Genomic DNA, 7,164 nt, shown 5'->3' with positions numbered 1-7,164 from the left:
ATAGCATTCAATGGCTTTTCTGTCCAAAATCTCAAAAGTGTTTCCCATTCCTTCAAATAAGTCCCAAACACATAGGTCTGTTATAGCAATATCCCATAACCTGGTACCACATTCTATATTAGTTACTTTTTCATTGCTTTTATAAGTGGCCAAGAAACTTATATAAAACATTTAATTGGACTTACAGTTTCAAGGGGTTACAGTCTATGATGGTGGAACAAAGTCATGGTGACTGGAATAGCTGAGACTTCACATCTTAAACCACAAGTAAGAGGCAGAGAGAGCACACTGACCCCTTAAATGTGGAGGACTCTTGAAACCTGAAACCCCACACCCAGTGCCACACCCCCTCCAACAGGGACACACCTCCTAATCCTTCCCAAACAGTTCCACCAACTAGGAACCATTTAACCAAACATATGGGTCATTATCATTCAAGTCACCACAGCTCATGGAGCAGAGAGTGATGGAGGGTTGAGCTCAGTGTGCTTCCTTCTTTTTTTTTTTTTTTTTTTTTTTTGGTTCTTTTTTTCGGAGCTGGGGACCGAACCCAGGGCCTTGCGCTTCCTAGGCAAGCGCTCTACCACTGAGCTAAATCCCCAGCCCCTGCTTCCTTCTTTTTACTTCGTTCAGAACCCTAGTCCATGGGATGATATTGTCTACATTTAGTGTGGCTTGTCCTACATTAATTAACCTAGTTTAGATAAACCCTCAGACATGTCTAGAGACTTCAGGGGTTCTAGATCCTGTTATATTGACAACATTAACTGTCACAAGGATCCTCCCCTTCTCCAGTTTCCAGTACCTCCCAAACAGTCAAAGACTGAGCCTTCACTAGGTAAGGCTGTCTGGGGAATTTCATATTCAAGCTGTAGTGTGTCTGACTGTCGCCTTGTTCCTATGGAGGACAGCCACCATCAGATTTCTCAGAGATATTGGTTCTATGATCACTAGTGCATTCTTATTAGGAAAGGATTGGGAGCCAGGCATGGTGGCTCTTAAACCCAGCACTCGAGTCACACTAGATCATGGCTCTGGCCGGCTTGCCCTTCTCCCCCATGCCCTCTGCCTTACTAAAAACCATTAGACTACATTCCTCAAGCTAGCCACCAAGGTCTATTCCCTTATTTGGTCACTTCCTCCTCCTGAGGCTGACGTCCAAGGTCTAGCTATCAAAGTATTGAAATCCAGTAATCAAAAGCCTCCTTTGGTTCACCTCGTTAACATGCTCAATTAAAATTAAACACCTCATTCTAAAGAGGGGTTTCCTCTTTACAAACCACCACTTTTCTATAGGCCTCTCTATTTGTCTCCTCTTATCCAGAGGCAGTCCTTTGTTCTCCCCTCCCCCAGGACAAATACCCCTTTCTCCTCTCCCTTTCCCCTTCTCTCCCCTCTCCTTTGTGCCCTTCCCCTTCTCCCTTTTCCTCTATCTCCTGTCTTTGTCTCTTCTTCCTGCCCCCTCTCTCTCTGGGGCAAATCTCCTTTGTGCTGAGAACTTGGTCTTGGGAGTTGTACTGGCTGGTTTTGTGTGTCAACTTGACACAAGCTGGAGTTATCACAGAGAAAGGAGCCTCCCTTGAGAAAATGCCTCTATGAGATCCAGATGTAAGGCATTTTCTCAATTAGTGATCAAGGTGGGAGGGCCCATTGTGGGTGTCATCCCTGGGCTGGTGGTCGTATGTTCTATAAGAGAGCAAGCTGAGCAAGCCAGGGGGAAGCAAGCCAGTAAGTAACATCCCTCCATGGCCTCTGCATCAGCTCCTGCTTCCTTCTTGACTTCCAGTCTTGACTTCCTTTGGTGATGAACAGTATGGAAGTAAGCTGAATAAATCCTTTTCTCCCCAATTTGCTTCTTGGTCATGATGTTTGTGCAGGAATAGAAACCCTGACTAAGGCAGGAGTCTTGAGCCAATACTATTCCTACAGTGGATACCACCAAAGTCAAACTTGGTAAACCAATGAGTTTTGTGGGAATTATTTATCAGAGCAGAAATGACTCAAGGACAGATGCATCCCCAGAGCCCACACCAGCTTTGGTGACAGCTCACAAAAGCTGGAAACCTGGGGCACCCAGCACAGCACCCAGCAGATCAACAGGTTGCAGGGTATCTTTTCCGGGTGGTACATTTGGCCTAAAACAGCTTGGCAGGTTCCAGAGGGTTCTCTGTGACTTGTCCAGGGTGACTCTGAGCAGTCATTATTGTTTACTCTTGGCAGGGAGGGGCCTAATGAATCTGTTCAGTTTTGGGGAGTTCCTGATTCTATTTTGAGTTGTATATTTTCTGTTTTTAAGAGCTTACCTTGCAAGATGTTTCAATGTAGCAGGGAAGTGATGCACAACAGAGTCCTCAGAGGGTGTCCCAAAGAACTTAAGGCTATAAACCAAATTGCTCCTGGATTCAAATCAACTATACTCTGGTATCAACAAAAAACAAGGATGTAAAATAATCAACAAAATTTTATCTCATGCCAACTGGATGCCAGCAGCTGAGTGGCTTGGGAGACAGGATCGCATTTGAAATGGATGCAGGTAGCACAAGGAAAAGGTAGTACATTTTTATTACCCACAATGCAGTTCCAGATGGAACAATTGCCAAGGCTCTTCTGGGACTCACTGCTTTATCCAATGAGTCAGCTGAAAGTTCAGGAGTAAATTGTTCTTTTTCTAATTTGTAAAAAATGTGTATGGATGTTTTCCCTCCGTGTGTGTTTGTACACTCTGTGTGTGTGTGTGTGTGTGTGTGTGTGTGTGTGTGTGTGTGTGTGTGTGTGTGTTTTGAGGCCAGAAAAGGCTGTGGATCATCTGGGACTAGTTACAGACTTTTGTGAATAGTCATGTAAGTGCTGAGAATTGAACCCAGCGTCCTCTAGAATAGCAGCCAGTGCTTTTACCTGCTGACCTGTTGTCCCCTAGCTCCACTTCTAATCTTAAAGAATAATGACTTGGAAAGTGAGGAGGGCTAATGACCTCAGGGTGGTGCAAGCGTGACTTCAGCTGGATGTTATGTAATACTGAAACAGCAGTTGAAGGGAGTCTAGCCAGCCTAAGTGTGGCAAGCACGGCTTAGGCAGGCCTTGTCCTTCTCCCCCATCCCCTCTGCCTTGCTAAAGAAATATTAGATTGCATTCCTCAAGCTTGCCACCAAGGTCTATTCCCTCATTTGGCACTTCCTCCTCCTGAGGCTGACTACCAAGGTCCAGCTGCCAATTAAAGTTCAACAATCAAAGTCCCCCTTTGGCTGCCCTAATTAACATGTCCAATCAAAATTAAACATCTCATCCTAACAGGGCTTCCCTCAACCTTTATAAGTTGCTATTTGTCTATGGGCCATGTCTGTCTGTCTGTCTCCTCTCTCTCCAGAAGCAGCCTTTTACCCTGGGCAAACATCCATTCCCCTATCCCTTGTTCCTTTCCTCTTTTCCTTTACCTTCTCTCTTCTGTCTTTGTCTCTTATTTCCTCCCCTTTGTCCCTGGGTTAGGTCCTTTGTGCTGAGAACTTGGTCTTGGGCTATCTTACGCCAATATCAGTCCCTGCAGTGGTAAGTGCCCGAATCCTCCATCTTTTTTTTTTTTTTAAAGGTTTATTCATTTATTATATATAAGTACACTGTAGCTGTCTTCAGACACACCAGAAGAGGGCAACAGATCTCTTTACAGATGGTTGTGAGCCACCATGTGGTTGCTGGGAATTGAACTCAGGACCTCTGGAAGAGCAGTCAGGGCTCTTAACCACTGAGCCATCTCTCCAGCCCCAAATCCTCCTTCTTATGATAACATATTACCACAGAACACCACAGAACAGAAAAATAAGACAATGGTGATTGAATTTGAAGAAAGCATTAAAAATGTAAAGAGTCTGAAATTGCATGAGATGCAAAGGAAGTGTCCTGTCTTTTCCTATGGAAGGGTTAAAATATAAAAAAAAAAAAACCAAACCAAACTTCATTTAAAAAAATTGTGAAATTTGAATTCCTCCAGCGTCAGCACTTCTGAAATCACAGCTTGTGCTCAGGGTTTCAGCTCCTGCTGCAGGTCACGTGCTGCTCATCAACAATGACATTTAAGGTAGCCAGTCATGTAAGAGTGTGAAGTCAAGCTCCGCCCCCTCGGAGCAAAGCATGGGGCCCCTTTGTGTTAGGAGTAAAACACAGGAGACCCATTTCTGAGCGCGCTTGCTTGCTCGCCTCTGCAAGGCTATGCACCCGCTCTGTCTTAAGTAACACTACTTTCTGCCTTGCTGAAATACTTTGGATTGTGTGGTCATTTTCTTGGAACCCTAGAATGCTGGAGGTGGGAGGGACGGGAGAGTTCGCAGAATAAATATCTACTGCAGTACATGTTGATATTGCGACACTCCCATGACCGTGTCTCAGAGGAACTGCTGTGGACACTTTCTGGATTGCCGATTGATGTGGGAGGGCTCAGGACACCGTGGGTGGTTCCCTCCCTGGATAGGTGAGCCTGGGTGGTATAAGAAAGGGAACCGAGCAAGCCATAGGGGAGCAAGCCATTAAGCAGCACTTCTCCATGGCCTCTGGTTCAGTTTCTGCCCCCATGTTTCTGCCTTGAGCTACTTCCCTGGCTTCTCATGATGGTAGGGTATATCCAGTAAGGTAACATAACCTCTTCTCCCTGAGTTGCCTTTATTTTTAAGGTTTATTTATTTTATGTATATGAGTACACTGTTGATGTCTTCAGACACACCAGAAGAGGGCATCACATCCCATTACAGATGGTTGTGAGCCACCATGTGGTTGCTGGGAATTGAACTCAGGACCTCTGGAAGAGCAGTCAGTGCTCTTAACCACTGAGCCTTCTCTCCAGCCCCCGAGTTGCCTTTTGTCATGGTGTCTATCACGGCAACAGAAATCTAACTGGAACAGTGAATCCATCCATTTACTGGGGCTACGTACAGGCACATGGGTGACTCTGGGGCAGCTATAACACTAAAAAGCTCCACTTGTGTGGCTGGCAGAGTTAGAAGGGCATGGGTCGAGGTGATGTGAAATGAAAGAGTAAGATGTGTTCATTAAGATGCTCAATCCTCTGGGGCTCCCTGGATTAGGTCCTTAATGCCTCAGACTGTCCACTAACGCTGCCTACCGGGTATTCCCTGCCTGATGCACGCAGGTCCCCAGCAGAGTCTCTCCTCCCCCACTGATTGCTCTCTGATCCTGTAGCCTCACAGAGAGGCTGTAATGAATCTTGTGATGTTCTCGGCTTCCTGTGTGAGTGCTGTGAGCCTCCATGTCTTAAGCTCCTGGGTCCTGTGAGCTTCCCTCCCCCCTTTCTCTTCATTCTTACTTGGATGGGAGAGACAGCAGGTTTCTCCCTTTTGCCTCTCCTGGTCCCCACCTCTTCTAGTTCTGGTGGATTTTCAATGCTCTGAGACTGGGAAAAAACAAACAAACAAACAAAAAAACTAGAGGAAAACTGAGAAGAGCCTATGTCTCTCTTGCTCTCTGTGCCTCTTGGAACTGATGGCTGGACATGGTGAGGTCCTCACAGCCTGAGCCACATTCTGAGCTACTGCTGCATCCCCAACCCCCACCCCAAAGTCCTGGCTCTTAGCTGTGTCTACAGTCCGTCTCGTTTTGTTGTTTGGTTGGTTGTTTCCTTTATTTTACTGCTGGGGATTGGACCAATTTAGGGCCTTGTACATGTTAGGTCAAGTACTGTACCCCTAGGCTACATCCCCAGCTCTTGGTTTTAAGAGACAGGGTCCCCTATGTCACACAGGGTAACCTTGCACTCACAATCCTTCTGCATTAGCACCCAGAGTTCTGGGACAACAGGCAGGCGCCATCATGTTTGGCTGGCATTTCTGACACAGGGGTTGAGTTTTTCCATTTCAATGTGGCTCGCATAGGCATTGGTGGGGCAAATTCTGCCCATTCAACCGCCATTTTCTTCACTGGATAACTTGATGTGGTGGTTTGAATAGAAATGGCCTCCATAGGCTCATATATTTGGATACTTGGTCATTAGGAAGTTGTGGTACTTGACAGGGATTAGGATGTTTGGCCTTGTTGAAGTAGGTGTGGCTTTGCTGGAGGAAGTGTTACTGGAAGGGGCTTTGAGGTGTCAACGGCTCAAGTCAGGCTCAAATCTCCCTCTTCTTGCTGCTTGCAGATCTGGATAGAGAACTCTCAGCTACCTCCTTGCTGTATCTACCTGCATGCTGTCATGCCTCCTGCCATGATGTTAATGGACTAATCCTGTGGAACTGTGAGCCAGTCCTGCTTAAATGCTTTCCTTTATAAGAAAGCTGTGGTCATTGTGTCTCTTCGCAGCAGTAGAACACTGGCTAAGACATTGAGTTGATTCTCTTCAAGGGCAAGTCCTTTTCGCTTTGTGTTGAGACCCAGTTCTCCATGATGAAATAAGCATCAAGAAGTGAGGGGTTGGGGATTTAGCTCAACGGTAGAGCACTTGCCTAGCAAGCACAAGGCCCTGGGTTCGGTCCCCGAGCTCTGAAAAAAAAGAAAAAAGAAAAAAAAATCAAGAAGTAAGGCATGGTTGTAAGTGTTGCAGCTCTAAGGGAAAAGGAATCCTGGCAGTCAGGGGCCAAGGAATACCACAAAGTCACTTGGCACCACAAACCTCACACAAGAGATTAATTGGGAAGAACCACAAGAGGGTAGCTGCCTCTGCTAAGGTGAGGAGCAGTGAAGAACAGTGGAAGGCAGACTTTATATAGGGTTTCTTAGGGGCAGAGCTTTCTAGGGTGAGGAGTTTCAGGGTGGGGGTTGGTGGGATTTCAAGTCCTGAGTTCAGGGATTGGTGGGTTTTCCGAACCCAGAATTGAGCTCAGAGTTTTTACTCTACAACGATAGTGCATGCCTGCAATCTCAACACTTGGGAAACAGAAAGGCTGGTTTTAAAGCTGACTTGGACTACGTAGCCATGCCCAACCTCATAAAAGGAAGGAAGGGAGAGAGGTTGGGAAGGTGACTCATCAGGCCAAACCGGATGACCTGAGGACAATCCCTGAGACCCTCTCGGTAGAAAGAGAGAAGTAACTCCCAAAAGGTGTCCTGTATCCTCCACATGCAGGGCATGTCAGGCCTGTGCTCTCCTGGGCACACAAGTGCTTGTGTGCATGCATTTACACACACATACACACACACACACTCTTACACACACACACACACACGAAT

The 7,164-nt window shown here is 46.3% G+C and overlaps 1 long non-coding RNA gene across 1 annotated transcript in view; it reads right to left on the bottom strand.

Moving 5' to 3' along the window:
* Positions 1–5,596: 5,596 nt before the first annotated feature.
* Positions 5,597–7,164, bottom strand: part of LOC147996344 (uncharacterized) — a 12,752-nt gene continuing 11,184 nt past the window's right edge. The window contains exon 3 of the long non-coding RNA XR_015676316.1: positions 5,597–6,477. This is a non-coding gene — a long non-coding RNA (uncharacterized LOC147996344). The remainder of the gene's footprint in view (positions 6,478–7,164) is intronic.

The sequence above is a fragment of the Rattus norvegicus genome, chromosome 2 (assembly GCF_021556685.1).
Source record: "Rattus norvegicus strain SHRSP/BbbUtx chromosome 2, alternate assembly SHRSP_T2T, whole genome shotgun sequence".
NCBI lineage: Eukaryota > Metazoa > Chordata > Mammalia > Rodentia > Muridae > Rattus > Rattus norvegicus.
This window is presented reverse-complemented; position numbering and strand designations above follow the sequence as displayed.